The sequence below is a fragment of the Aedes albopictus genome, chromosome 2 (assembly GCF_035046485.1).
Source record: "Aedes albopictus strain Foshan chromosome 2, AalbF5, whole genome shotgun sequence".
Lineage (NCBI taxonomy): Eukaryota > Metazoa > Arthropoda > Insecta > Diptera > Culicidae > Aedes > Aedes albopictus.
This window is the reverse complement of record NC_085137.1, coordinates 124,900,274-124,916,629: the sequence shown is the minus strand read 5'-3', so window position 1 is coordinate 124,916,629 and position 16,356 is coordinate 124,900,274. Positions and strand designations below refer to the sequence as shown.

The window sequence follows — 16,356 nt, the reverse complement described above, 5'->3', positions numbered from 1 at the left end:
ACTTCATCTGAATTTAGGCAGAAGTGACACAACAACTACCTTCAGGAATTTTATCCGAAATTTATCGCGGATTATTGATAGTTACTAAAACATAAAACATAAAATTTCATCATTGTTTTTGTGAGGAAGTTTACAAAAGACTAATGCCCTGATGCTCAATTTCTAACACTATGCAAAAAATAACTAGTAGAACGACGAAGTTCAGTAAGGTAAAAACAATGGTATTTTTTATCAGATGAAGTCTCACATTTTCAGTAAAACTAATTTTCTAATTTTATAATCGTTATTTTCCGCTAAATGTAGAAGTCAAGAATATAAACACAAACAAAAATCTGGGTCAATTACATTACAAAAAAAAAAAAAATACAATAGAGCGGAATTTTTTTTACTTTCCATACACGGCTGTCGATTTGAAATCTTTTTGTTCTATTTTTAAGCAAAGTTTATCTCTTCTAACTTTTTTTTCTGCAACCAATGCTCTGATTGAGCTGAAATTTTAATTGGCTAATATCTAATATTTCAAAAATACGTTGATAAAGAATTTTTTAATTGATTTTTTTCTTATTAAAAACAAAAATACAAGTCTTCATTATTTTTTGGAAATTTTGCTTAAATTTAAGGAGATTGGCGAATATGATCAACATCTCGAATCCCACTAATTTGATGCAAAAATCATGTTCAGATGATCGAAACATATTATTTCAGCTTTCTTTTAAGTAAAATGATTGAACATTGGCTGACTGCAACGCAAGATAGGGCGATAATGGGTATTATCGGCAGGTTAGTTCTCTTCGTCATGGGGGGTTTTTTGTCGGCCAAATTTCCTGAAACTTGGGCGTATTACTCAGCTTTGTTGGGAAGGATGTGAGGACAACTCTGAGTTCAACAGATTGCATGACGAATAGAACAAAACTGCCGAAAATACACAATATCTCCTATTTATATTTAAGAAAATTTTAGAAATATTTGAAAACTGTAGAGCATGACTTTTAGGGAAAAACTAAAAAACTGTTCTACTTTGAATTTTTTGAAGCACAATCTTGATATCAGCACATAATTATGCATTGAAAATTTTGGTCGTTGATATAAGTTCACTACTTCCGTTGTTTTGTAAACTAGTGTAATTTAAAAATTTCTCTTTCTATTTTTTTCCATACTTTTTTGTGAGTATACCTATTTATAGTTTTTTTGGTTTTTCTGCATGAATTTTCTTTGCGAAGGATAATTTCATGGAAACATTGTTTTAGTTTATAAATAATTGTTTCGTTGCGCTTTCGTTCTTGAATTTTTTTGAAGTTGACGGTTTCTTGGGAAAGTTTGAAATTCCCACTAGCATTTTCCGGGAACGTATGCAACCCAGAGTTTTTATTATTTATTTTTTGTTCATACATTCATTTCATTCATTCAGTTCATCATCAAATTCATGATAACACAGGATCAACAATTTGCGTCTATAATACTCGATTTGCAGCTGCAGTTCTCCAACGTCGGTCACGCCCAGCCAGATCACGCTTCATCTGGTCTGCCCAACGTGCTTTTTGCGCTCCATTTCTTTTTGTGCCAACCAGATGATTAGCGAACACCAATTTGTAGGGTTTGTTGTCCGGCGTTCTTGCAACATGCCCTGCCCACCGTATCCTTCCAGCTTTTGCCACCTTCAGGACTTTGAGCTCACCATAGAATTCAGTAGGCACGTGGTTCATCCTTCGTTGCCACACATCGGAGATCATTGTTAGCACACGTCACTCGAAAACTCTGAGTGCTTGCAGGTCCTAACACAATGTTGGCTAAATTCATTTAGATTAGGTCATACATGTGGAGACGAACCGGTAAAAGGCTGAAGCTGATTGAGTTTTGCAGCAAGATGTACAGTACACCCAATCTAAAGCCATGATTTTCCATAATACTGTTACTCATTCAAGTATCTCTCTCTCTCTCTCTCTCTCTCTCTCTCTCTCTCTCTCTCTCTCTCTCTCTCTCTCTCTCTCTCTTCTTGGCGTAACGTCCTCACTGGGACAAAGCCTGCTTCTCAGCTTAGTGTTCTATGAGCACTTCCACAGTTATTAACTGAGAGCTTCCTTTGCCAATGACCATTTTGCATGTGTATATCGTGTGGCAGGCACGAAGATACTCTATGCCCAAGGAAGTCAAGGAAATTTCCTTTACGAAAAGATCCTGGACCGACCGGGAATCGAACCCGTCACCCTCAGCATGGTCATGCTGAATACCCGTGCGTTTACCGCCTCGGCTATATGGGCCATTCAAGTATCATAATGTTCATAATGCATGAACATTATGATACTTGAATGGCCCATATAGCCGAGGCGGTAAACGCACGGGTATTCAGCATGACCATGCTGAGGGTGACGGGTTCGATTCCCGGTCGGTCCAGGATCTTTTCGTAAAGGAAATTTCCTTGACTTCCTTGGGCATAGAGTATCTTCGTGCCTGCCACACGATATACGCATGCAAAATGGTCATTGGCAGAGGAAGCTCTCAGTTAATAACTGTGGAAGTGCTCATAGAACACTAAGCTGAGAAGCAGGCTTTGTCCCAGTGAGGACGTTACGCCAAGAAGAGAGAGAGAGAGAGAATGTTCATAATGCAATTGAAATAAGTGCCATAATGCAACTGGAAACAGTGGTTCTTTAAACCAAAGGGTATTAGATAGCACTGAGGTGACGAGAATAGTTTTTTTACGTAATATTAAGATGCTACATTGCATCGTCATAGCGTACACTGTAAATCGAATAAGATAAAGTTTCAAGTAATATGGCGTTATTATTGTGAAGTCACTTATGCGATGTAAATACCACGATTCAAAGTTCGTATAGCACGGTCAGATACTTCTAGTGGTTTTTGATTGAGATGAGTTCTTTATATTTACTTTGGCCTGGCTAAATTAAAATAAGGACGCAAACCACATAGTATGACACTTGAAACAAACACTTTTCATAGGGCGAAAAATTCGTTGTAAGTTTATGTTCCATGTAAAACCACTATTGATAATTAATGTTTCATGTCTCTGTCTGTACATTCAATAAAATTAGATCCCTGATGAAAATCCAAATGGGATCGAAACGTTGGAGCCAAGATAATACATTCGAGATGGATTCAAAAAAGTGGACTATGTGTCTGCACGGGTTTATGAAAAATCTAAATTTATGAATTATTTGGTTTATTTGGGAAGTCAATACATTTTTACCCTTTTTATCTACTTTTTACTTTAAAAAAAAATGCAATTTTACAAAAAAAAAGATAATTTTCGAGCTAACCCTAGAGTTAGCGACAATTTCTGGTAATGAACCGCCAATGCATCCGCAGAAAATTACCATCCGCCGCAACAGCCACCATGTGTACCATCATTGACTGACTGAATAACCTACCAGCATTTGACGTCTGTACTACAACTAGTATCTATAATAGTTGCTGCAACAACAGCAGTGGCACAGTCACACACATCCACCGATCTACCATCGCAGTCGTCGTCGTCGCCGCGCAGAGTCAGCATTCATCAACAACGCGCACAACGCGCAAACACAAACCATAATAGATGCGAAATAAATAGGACAAAGTTGAATAGACCTAGCCAAGGACGGTGACGACTGTTGCTGCTGTGGTGGAGGTTTGCGGCGACGGCGGCGACAACGACGAACAAGAAAAAAACTGCGACTGCCACCACGACGACCATTCGCATCGTGTGCGAACTGCGAATGTGTTGCGAGTTGCGATGCAAGCGGCAAACGGGTTCGAGTGTTTGGGTTGATCTTTGCGCGCCCTACGCACGAACGATGGTGGTTACCGCCGCTGCGCGGGTCGATCGCCATACATACGTATGAAGTTCGCAGCTCCAGTGACTGACTGAACAAGCGAGAAACCGGATGACGCGAATCTTGACTGGCGGTACAATGCTTTTCTATGCCATCTATGACGACGACGACGACGATGCAGGGAATGCGTTTGATGCAATAGCTAGCGGTACATCGTCCCCATGGATCTACATTCTACAATGATGTGCTTTCAACCGGTTGTGGCGGCCAGCTGCTCTCCGCTATGAGTGGGTGGGTGCTTTGAGGAAGATCTATTACTGCGGGACTGGGCTAATTTTTCTGCACATCGTATTAACGGTAGTATAAATTACTGCGATGGTCAAGATAGAAGGTTTATGACATAATGAAGTGAGCTATAATCAAGAGTTGAGTTCTATGGAGAGCTAGAATAAACTTAACGCCGACTATACATAGCTCTTGAGCTCAAGCTGGATTGACCGCTCCTTGTCGATACTCCAGTATCGTCAGGTCGCCTATAGGGTCTTGTACTATTTGGGCAGGTATCTAACTCTGTACAAAAATTCAAATCAATCGGTTTGAAATAGACTTAGTTATAGCGGCAAGTGCCCAAAATAGGTACACTTGCCCAAATGGTACAAGACCCTACTTGCGTAAGCAATCAATGAGATAATTACTTGGGACTAACAGGCATCTTTAGTGTGAATCTGTTGGAGATTTCCCTTTTAGGCGAAAATGACGCCTGCTACGTCAGTATGTTCATGCGGATGTCAGAGAGTTTGGGAAAACCCTGTTCGGCAGAGGTTCACATTGGTGTTTGGATGCCGCTTGATAGACAAATGGTGATATAATGTGAGAGTACTTTGAACGATGATGGACACAGTTCGTGGACTGCCGATTTGTAAGTGTAATGAATTGATTATACTATTGATGTGAAGTTACAAGGAAGGGGCCATGTATACTAGGGAATTTGCTAACATAAACAACATAATCTCGACCTAACCAGAAATCGAACACATTCTCAGCTTCATCCACTAGACTAACAACTACAGACGCGGTTAAGTACAAAATAAACAATGGCATCGTAAATGATGTAAACCAAATTTGTCCTCTCTTCGGTACTTTTTAACTGGATCAATTCATCACCCCTAAGTGTGCAAACATTGTAACCACGGTGTGCCCATTAATTGCATCACATTTAATTACCGCTCTTGTATGTACCCCGATCCTGATTTCAATTTCCATCGCAAAACACGTCAAATGAAAATCGTCTCGTCGTCGTCGTCATGTTGTTGTATCACCACCGCCGCCTTAATGAAGTTATCAGTTCGTCCAACACTCACACACCTCCTGACACTGCTGAGCTGCCTGCTTCTACCACAATGTTGCATCGCGTTGGACTGCATTCATGCCTACGCTCGCTATCACTACTGCTGCACCGAGCTGGGTGACCAACGACGCGACGACAACGTGGTGGTGATGATCGGAGCAACGCACTCGCATCAGCGAATTACGCAAAAACCAGAGTGCAAGAGGACCGCGCTCTCCAACAACGACGGATGTGTGATAACAGCTTGAAAAATAATTGCATCTATCAATGCGCATGGGTTTCTAACACCATCACACTATCATCGAGCTCTGTGATGCATCAACTATCCAGTTCGAAAGGAGATTAACTAGCTGTAAAATAGGTTTCCAAGTGCACGATAAGTGTTACGTTTATCAATCCTGAAAATTGATTGATTCGCATAAATGGTTACAGTGTGATTCAGATCTTAAACCAATCCGGGTCCAATCACCATTCAATTGCTGCATAATCGATTGAAACGCATTGATCATTGAGATAAGGATCTTGAAACGTAGATTAGCGTGGATTGATTTATGATCTGTGCACATTTTTCACGTGGGTCACAACTTATGCTATAGTTTAACGACTTTGTTCGACAGATGAAGCATTAGAACTCAGCAGTAATGGGTGAGTCAGATTTGACTGGCTTGTTGATACCCATTTCAATGGGATTGAATATGACCATGTGCCATACTGTGAAAGTTTGTTTGTTTGTAATGACATTTAGGGACTGACTCATTTTGACAACTGATTTCATATGGACGGAACTGGTGGTCTAATGGCTACCGCTTCTAATGCGTATGCAGAAGGTGTTTAGTTCCATGAGCCGTCTCTCGTCTCCTACTTTGTATCTGCACTCAGACATTCGGTTTTGCATTCGGAATATTAAGGAAATATGATATAATCCAAAGATGGCCGTCACAGTGGCTGCCTTGCACATACCAAAAGCACGGATATCGTCATCCAAATAACACACAAATCTTAAAAAGCTACTCATTGCTTGCTCACTAGTGGTAAACATCGAGTAACATATCCAGCATCATGCGTTTAGTCCATGGCGAATACCTTGCGATTGAAAATACGATCTTCACTTTTTCTTATTTAAGGACAGACTTATTAGAATCCCAAAATGGCCGACTTTTGAACCTACTCACGATTCCGAGGGCCCAAATCTCTTTGTAGACAAAACCAGCGCACGTGAGCTTCTCATTTTAAGCTTATTAGAAGTGAGCAAGAACAGAATAATAAAACGCACTGTTGTTTGAAGCTTGCTTCTTGAGATTTGTGCATCTGAAATTCTGATGTACTATTAAAGCGGGATTTAATGACGTTTGTCCTTAACAGCTCTTCTAATCACTAGGGCACTTCGTGAGCGATGGGTATTTTGACTGCTGTACAGAGTCTGTGGATCACTTTACTATTACACAGTTTGAAAGAAAACTTGTAAAATTATGACGAATCGAATGTAACAAAAGCACCCCGTCATATATGATGGAAATTTTTGAGCGATTTTAAAATTACTGTTACGGCGAAAAAGGGGTAGTGTGCAGCTCGAAGTCGAATTCTTCTGAGCAGATCGCAAACTCCAATCTGTGGGTGCGAGTACAGCTAAAATCTGGAATTTATTGCCTGATTATTTCAAGAAGTGTTTACAATTACAATCGTTACTCACATAATTCGGTCAAAGCATATCAGACTGATTTTCATTCGTTATCCGTAACATTACTTTAGATCCATCTGTGATAATAGTTATTAAGGTTAGAATTACGTACTGGTAGATGATAAGCTAACTCACTGTGTTAATTTCTGTGATATATAGGCTAATTTAATTATATCTTCATAAGCACAATTCAACTGTTAGCTATTGGTAAAATTAGGTATTTAAGCAATTATTTAGGTTATTTTACTATAAATTGGCTTCATTACAATTCAAGACCAACAATTGAAAAGGCCACAACAACATTTTGTAAACAAAATAATAGTAGTTTGCGCAACAAGGTGCAGAATGAAGATTTTTACAGCATGAGTCGTACATTTATCCAACGAGGCTTGCCGAGTTGGATAATTACGACGAGTGCTGTAAAACTCGAGTTCTGTACCGAGTTGCGTACAACGTTTTTTGCAACTTCATAAATTATCACTTGAGGATAGTTTTAAACAAAACTTTTTCAACAGACTGCACACTGATGTTCATAGCCATGATCAAGGAAGTCTGATCATAGCTGGTTATACTGTGCAGTTGTCACAATTTTTCAAACCAGCGTCCAGAAAGCATCAATAAGTTGATCAAAATTGAAAACAGTGCTGTAATGGTTCATTACGCCACGCAAATCAGTGCTGTAATGAACCATTACAGCACTGTTAATTTGGTGTGGGAAAGTAGGCCTTTTCCTGGCAGATTTGCGTGAGGTAAAATGGCCTATTACGATGAGAAGTTGCAAAAAAATGTTTATCGTTCTTGTCCTTCTTACAATTTGCATTTGTGTTTGTCAATTTATCCGGGTCATTGCTTTTTTGTACAATTTTAGGGTAATTTAAACGATAATGTTGGTCAGAGTTTAGCTAACTACCACATATAACGGGTGTTTTAAAATGGTGAATACAATTTTGAAAATCAAACCATACCCATTCAATGGCAAATCTGTATTAGAAATTAGAATTTAAAAATAACAACACTGACTGCATCAAAAAATAAAACCTATTGTCGAATGATTTCCTTCCAAAACAAAAACTTGAGATCTAAGATCAAAAATGTGTATACACTGAACGGCGGCTTGCGGTGATAATTACTCTTCTGAGGTTCATTTTAAATACACAACGCCACTAAATTTGTGCAGACTGAGTTTCGTTTCAATTCAACAGAATTATGTTTTCAATTTTACCATGGACTTTATTTTCAATTGAAAAAAGTTTCTGTTGGCAACCGGATTCGAACCAAGAACCTTGAAATCACCAGGCTCGCACGCTACCCCTCGGCTATCGAACCGGTTGATGTGAGAAGAAACAAAAGGCACACAAAAAGCGTTGGTGGGTCGATGATCATGTTTTGCCATGGTAAATTTAAAAACATTGTTATGCTTGTCATTACTGCAAGCCGCCCTTTAGTGTATGGAATGGTTTTCTAGGGTTCCGGGCCATTTGGCCGAACGCCATTTGGCTGAATGCCGTTTGGCCGAACGCCATTTGACCGAATGCCATTTGACCGAATGCCGTTTGACCGAACGCCATTTGGCCGAAAAGGTCATTTGGCCGACTGCCGTTTGGCCAAAAAATGAATGAAGAACATAAGTAGCCATGCCACTGTTCCTCGCATCAGTACAACTCGAAAGAACAGCCTATGATTCAAAGAAGGAAATATTTCTGATGATCATATTGGTAGCCAGAATGTCAAAAACTTCGTCTGAATTGTTTTAATCATAATTCGGCCAAACGGCATTTGGCCAAACGACCCATTCGGCCAGATGGCATTTGGCCAAATGGCGTTCGGCCAAACGACATTCGGCCAAACGGCGTTCGGCAAAATGACTGGACACCTTTTCTAGATACACATTCGGGAAGCAAGGTAAACCATGGAACTTTGTCTTATTCGAACGATGCTGCCATGGCACTATGACCAGTTTTCATCCAGTGGCCAAAACTATTTATTTGCAACTGAAAAAAATAATTATCGACATAAATTTTGGAGAAGAGTGTTTATCCATCACATTACATTGGCCATTGCTCGTTTGTGAACTATTTAAAATGTTTATGTTTATTTTGGTAATAAGGCTTAAAAACACCCCATATTTTTGGAGGTTTTTTTTTGAGTTTTGTTTTTTTAGAAAAAAAAACAACGGGACTCGTTTAGAACTAGGGTATTGGTTCCCTTATTAAGCATGTGGCTCCCATTTTCATCCTACGAAAAATAAAGGAGTGAGGCACTGTTTGTTTTGTTTCTTATTTTTGTATTTTTTGTCAGGAGTGAGCACGCATGAAAACAAAAAGAACGGAATCAATCGGTGCCGTAATCGCTTGTTTTCGAATAGGATGAAATTGGGAGCATGAGATTACTGATGGCACACAAACCCTATTTCAAAATGATAACATGAAGCTTTTCCCAATATATTTAATATTCAATAATAATACATAATTCCGTTTTTTAAGATTTTAGCTTATTGGCACCAACATTTCAAAAGGGCATAACTTGGTGTTTTAGAATTTTACAGAAATCCTTCAACGATTTTCTTGTTTTTGTGATTAGGTTTATAAAATTGGTCATTTTTCCACAGTTTCTCAAAAAGTTACTCTGAAGTTTTTAATCAAACTTTATTGACCAAACATTTTCTCACTAGATCTGCAGTACTTGTAAAAAAATATGGTTGATAGGGGATAATTCTCAGTAATCATTAGAGTAACTTATATGATAAATTATGAAGAAAAAAAAAATTAAAACTCACTGATAGTTTTTTGGATGAATCCAAATTGTGGATTAAGAGGCGTCACTCATTAATGAGTTCATGAATAAGCATTCAAGAAAGATTATGATTTCGTATTGAAAAAAAAGAACTTAATTCCAAGAGAACAATGGAGGCGCATTATTGAACATTATCATTACCGTAATCCGGGGTCAAATTGATCACTTTAAAACAACTTTTACGGATAACTTTAGTGACAATTGAAATATTGCCAAAAGAATTTCTCTAAAATCAGTACCCAGTGGATCTCTATAAAACCATGTGACAGAATTTTGTTTCACAAATTTGAACTTTTAGTTAAATTACTTCAAAAATAAAAAAAAATAAGATGCCACTTTGGGGCGAATTTGATCAGTATACAATTAAGCATCGGTTAAAAAGAAACATTTCCTTACCCACTTAATTTTGCTCTTCTCAACCCGAATAACGCATCAAAACTCTTACAACTAGTGAATTTGACACTTAAAATGCAAAAGAAAATTTTGAAATTTCCACTTTAACGCCTGAAGGTAGGCAATTTCCTTTGAAATAAGTGATTTCTGTTACAATAAATGACTTTTTCGTCAAAAAAGAACTTTTTTTTTAGCCTATTCATATTCAGAATAGCTTCATAACATTCCAACCCAGGCTCCACAAAAATGTTAAAACAAAAAAATTACGGGAAGTCCTAATGGCAATCGTTTGTTTAGAAGCAATGATTTTAGCTAAGTGAGAAATACATTGCAAATTCCTAAACGAAATAAGGCAAAACTAACTTTTTTCTAAACAAATAAAAGTCTAAACTCATCTCTAGACATTTATGAACTAGATGAGGTAAGAAGTTTGAGATCATAGTGACGCTTAGAAGTTCCTGGTATGCAATTACAATGTAGTACCCAAATGATCAATTTCACCCCGCTGATCAATTTGACCCCGGTTTACGGTACTTACAAAAGGGTACAAAAAAGGTATTTTAGGCATCAGTTGAGTCGGCGCTATGTATGAAAGAGCTTAGTTCGCCAGAAAAGGTTTTATCCCAGAGATGCATCCAAGAGGAGGAAGAGTTTCGGGGGAACCGAAAAAAACGTTCCCTCGGGGTATCAGGGGAGTTTCGGATGGGTTAGGGGGTTTTGAGGGTCCGTTTCAGGGTCATACAAGAAGGTGTCAGGGAGTTCCAGGTTTATGTTTCAGGGGGTTTTGTGGGCATCCATAGGGATTCATGAGGATTTCTGATTTAATTAGGGGGTTAAGTCATTTAAAGATAGTTTCTGAGGATTAAAGAAACACCCCTGAAACATCCATGGAAACTTGTGGAACTTTTGAAAACTCCTAAATTGGAAGGCCGGCTCCAGAGGCACGTTACCGTCCATTTGGGACATTTGTGCGACATCTCTGCGAACTTCAAAAACGCCACAGGAAACTCCCTGTAACCCTGGAATGCCTCTTAAGTTTAGGCGTTTCTTTCAGTACCATTGATGCTCTCTGAAACCCCCGATATCAGTGCAGAACCAATTTAAAGTCTTCATGAGACTCTCTATAGCCCCGACCTCCTCTGAAGACCACCTACTTTTCCTGAATCTGTAAAAAAAAAAGAGTTTGGTGTTTTGAAAAAAAAAAAAACATAGATATTGGTATGTTAAACACATTAGAAAGTTTTTGGTATTTTTTTTTTGAAGTCATCTATTTTGATGGTTCAAAATAATTTTGACCAGATTTGTTTCACTATTTTTAAGGTTCTTCGTGTTTCATTTTTGTGGTGTTTTGATCACGTAATCAATAGTAAAAAACCGTTCAGATAAATGGTGAGCTCGTTTCATGCTACTCCAATACAACATATAAACTGATTTTTATTCATGCTCATGTTTATTGAATATTATGGGGAATGTTTTTTTTTCTTTTTATGTATACTAATATTGGGACTAATATAAACTTATACGAAAACATTCGACGTACAGTTTGCTTGATACGAATTGATAGAAAAAATACGCCTCTATCCAGGGATGTCTTCATCATCCAAAGATGACTCCACGAGGAATCTCGTGCTTCTCCAATAACAAACACTATATTCGTGACAATTGTGGCAATTCTCGATCAATAGGATCAATAATCATCACACCCTGCCATTGCTTATCCTTTTCCTACTAAGCTAATTCTAAGGACTTCGCAGGCGTTGATTTTTATTTTATTTTTTTATTTTTTTTTAGTTCGCGATGCTGGGCTAGTACCAACGATCCGTCAGTGCGAAGAAGAGATTTGGGCAAGCCAGAATCGTTCCCCCATTGTGTGCGTTGGTTTGATGGGTTTTCTTTTCGAAACCCGCATGTATCCCAACCAACAATCACTCATTTAACAGGCACCATTATGACGAATTAATTCAGCATAATGTTGAATAACATTTGAATTATTTTCACGTAACAACCTATTTTCGGGTTTTGTTCACACAAATTTGGAGAAGTTATGAAGCACCATGTTGTGTACCAAATTAATTTTTTGTTGTTCATAGCATTTTACAAATGTACAGGAAAGTTGTTATTAAGCTTCGGCAAAAATGACTGAAAATAAATAAAATGCAAAAATGTTGAACTCTCACGAGAGTAATTATTTGCTCTCATGTTGAGAACACCAATTATGAAATAAGAATTACATATAAAATTACCTAAATCCGGATTAGAACTCGAGACCTGTCGATTGCCTGCCGCATGCCTTCCTATCTGCGCCATCCTAGAGATGGTGAGATGCAGCACCCGAAGCAAAACATAATCTTCCCATGACTCAATAATGATCACTCCTGAACTTGTGTTCAGCAGTGGTGAATAAGCACAGCACGTGGTAATCAACTGAACAACGCCTTATACTTCAACAACTGTTCAGCCCAAAACACGTGTTTTCCATTTTGATTTCGCTGTCAGTATTTTTATCGCACGGTGAGAAAACTTGTATCGAATGCGGCCAAAAGGTGTTGGTCCTTATTGAAGATATTGTTTCCAGACGTACTTATTGTGATATGAATATGCTTTTTTTTATTATTAAATATCGATCTTTAAAAAAGTATGACAATATGTGGTGCGGTATGGTCTTGGACATGGTGCACTTACAGCATCTATTCAGGTAATCTAATCTACTCATGCTCAGTCGAAGATCCGTTAAGCATTTTTTTTATTTATGCTTTTGTCATGGAATCTTGATATTATGTTCAATAAATAGTGCATAAGGATGTTTAGGGATACTTGAAATGTTTAGATTTCTGAATGCTGTTTGGTTATCTAGGTGACTTGGGAACAATATTCAGTAAACACGACAGCACTGAAATGTCAAATGCATCGATCCAAGCGTCTCGTACAATCGAACTGCTGCGGAAGATAAAAAATATAATAATCAAGGTACAAGATATCTTGTTACAGACTAATAATAATAAATAAATGCCTCATTTTTACGTTGATTACGTCTCTTGGCACTCAATGTTAAACTACATAATTCTATTCGGTTTTCGACATGTGTAATATTTTAGTCAAAAAAACAAAAATGCGTGTTTGATTCAAATTAATGTCTCATCACTTACCAAAGGGAATCCAGTTCATGCGAGTTACCCCCTCCCCATTAACAAAAACTTCTTACCATGGTAGTTGTGGAGAAGCAGAGGTGATCTCGGTCCCTAGTAAGCCACGCACGTCATACAAACATTCCTTCGCTTCCTCGATGACCACAAGAACATGACCGGCGCCATTATTTACTAAATAAAGTATGACATTCTCTAAGGTGCACACTGAGAATGGGAAGCTACTCCCAAGCTTTGCCTGTTGATTCCTCGTACTAGTTTTATTGTTCTGGTCCATCACCAAGCTGGTCCATGCTCATGCTCCTCCTCAATTGTAAGGACTTCGCGAAGTTCTTATTGATCTGGAATACATGAACTGATAGTATTTCACTTAAACAGTAAGTGAAGTGTTTCAATACTTATTTAAATAGATCTTGCCAAATAAAATTATTGGAACCATGAAGTTTGACCTTAAAAAATGGTTTGAATTGATCAAAAAATATATTGAATGATCTGTTGAATATCATTTTTTAAGTTCTCTCTCGTTTGTCGGGTGAAGATCACTGCGTCCAGATTTTAGAACTATTGTGATATACCCTTTTGCTGTGAGGTACGCAAGTTATCTCAGTAACATATTTGTCATTTGTTTTTTAAGTTACTTGACTAGAGAATTATATCAAGTTAATATCATATTGAGTTATGATGTTATAATATGTTTCTGTAACTTATTCTGTTATAAAGTAGATGCAGGATAATACTGAAATAACTAAAGTTCTAACTAAAAGAACACTAGCCCAATCAAGATAATAACTGATTTTGTTATAATCATATCAAAATTATAACAAAATGTGTTATGAATTTTTGTTTCAAAACATCTAGATTTCATCAAAATTTGGTGCAATTATGCAACATTATTGTCTAAATGTCGAAGAACTAAAACTAAATTGTAAAGTCAGGTCTTTTTTACGTAGTTTCGATTTACGCGGCCTTAACTCCATACAAATAATTTCATCGTCTTATTTTTGCATGATTCGTTGAGAAATGGTGAGAATTTTTTTACGCGGTTTTTTAAATTTGAACTGAGTTTATTTTTACGCGGTACGTATCCCCCGCGTAAAAAAAACCTGACTTTATTATAATGAGTTATGAAACAGCATTTATAACATAATGTGATATAATTGAGTATTAGTTTTAAAACACCAAGGATTTAGAACGTGATTATATCACAATGAGTTGTAAATTTTGTCATATTTTTGTTTCAATTATCTAGTCGGGTACTTGTTAAATTGTTATCGATTTATGTTGCCATTAAAACATAAATGCCACATGCAAAATGATCTCACCATTACGGCACTCTTTCATGATTATTAGATCTGGTTCATTACCTGAAATGAAAGAAAACGGATAAAACAGTTAGTTACATTGACATCAGTACAAAATAAACAATCGGAAAAAACTATCACATACTGTCACCCACTTTATGGCCACAACTAATCAACTGCATTTCTAATATGTAATTTTATCGATATTATGTTGGTGACAAGCTCATATTAATCCTCAGTACGACTGGAATAATCGGCTCCAAAATATGGAATAGAAGTTGAAATATACCCAACCAGAAGCACATAGCAAGATTGTTACAAAATAATGACAAATATTATTAGAAATAACAGAAGCTGTTATAGTTTTGTTGTGAGGGCTTTTCTATGTGAATATCTATAAAAAATATTGTTTTAGTATTAAGTTTCTGATAAAGGTTGTTTTATTTATTCAAACAGATGTATAACATAGATTGTTGCATTATTTATATCAATATGATGGCATACAAACTATATTGTAACAAATTTATTGTAATAATTTTGAAAAAATAAGAATATTTTGTATGAGTCGTTAATTTAGATGCTAATTGGCCAATTTACCTGTTGATTGCTTAAAAAAAAATCCCATGCTTAATGGCTGGCCAAAATCGCATATTTTGCCCTATAAATTGTGGTATAGCTCAAAATTGTGACGTGCTGGAGCAAATCTGAGCCCGGATTCGGTTTCAGCGGCTCAAAATCTGTCAGAGACACATAAATTTGCAATTGAGACAGACTAAAAGTTACAGGGGATAGACAAAATGATCGGGACAGGCTAAATTTTCACTTTACAAAAAGTGTTCAACTAGCTGTAACTTTTCGAAAAGTGCATCAAATATTCTCAATTTTTTTCTGTAAGTTCATCAACTAGATGTGTATCAGTGGTCCAAAATTAGAAATGATCGGGCGATTCTCCACGAAGTTATAAAGATTCTTGAAAAAGGTAAATTTATCCGATAGCCAACTTTGAGCTGATATATCTCCGGATTCAATGAACCGAATGCAATGAAATTTTGACCATTTATGACTTATATAATAACCTATGAAAAACCATTGACCTAACTTAATATTTTTAACACGGAAGAAAATTATAACGATTAGATTATTTTTCTAATAAAACATCAAATTATACAAAACTTCAACATCGTTTCATAACTCAAGATGCAAATTAAAGTTCATTTAATTTCCCTCTAATTGACTTAAATATAAATGTGTTCTGCAGAAAAGTAACAACATAGCCACCAATAAATTGAAAAAGTAATAGAATGCATATTAAAAAAAGACCAATTTACTAAAAAATCGTGAAAAAATTGAAATCGGTATAATTTTGTCTCCTGTTAAAAATTTCAAGTTAAGTCAAATGTTTTCCAGAGTTCATTATATAAGTCATAAATGGTCTAAATTTCATTGCATTCGGTTCATTGAATCCGGAGATACATCAGCTCAAAGTTGGCTATCGGATAATTTTACTTTTTTCAAGAATCTTTATAACTTCGTGGAGAATGGCCCGATATTTTCCAAATTTAAACCACTGATGCACAACTAGTTGATGAACTCACAGTAAAAATTTGAGAATATTTGATGCACTTTTCGAAAAGTTACAGCTAGTTGAACAATTTTTGAAAAGTGAAAATTTTGCTTGTCCCGATCATTTTGTCTATCCCCTGTACTTCTTGTTACACTGTGAAATTCATAATTTTAGTTATTTTGGTAACTGAGCCAAGAGATTCACAACAAACTTATAACAAATTTGGTATGAAATAGATAACAGAACTTGTTCTTTTAGTAACCAAATGATACATTTTGATACCTCACCGTTTGGTCGTGATGAGAGGTAAAATAACAAAAATAATTTCCAAAAGTATCAAAACCATACCTCACCAAACTCCTAACA

General features: G+C 36.7%; 1 protein-coding gene across 3 annotated transcripts in view; it reads right to left on the bottom strand.

Moving 5' to 3' along the window:
* The window catches only part of LOC109417772 (probable nuclear hormone receptor HR3), a 617,254-nt gene that overhangs the window by 268,022 nt on the left and 332,876 nt on the right, over window positions 1–16,356 (bottom strand). The window lies entirely within an intron of this gene.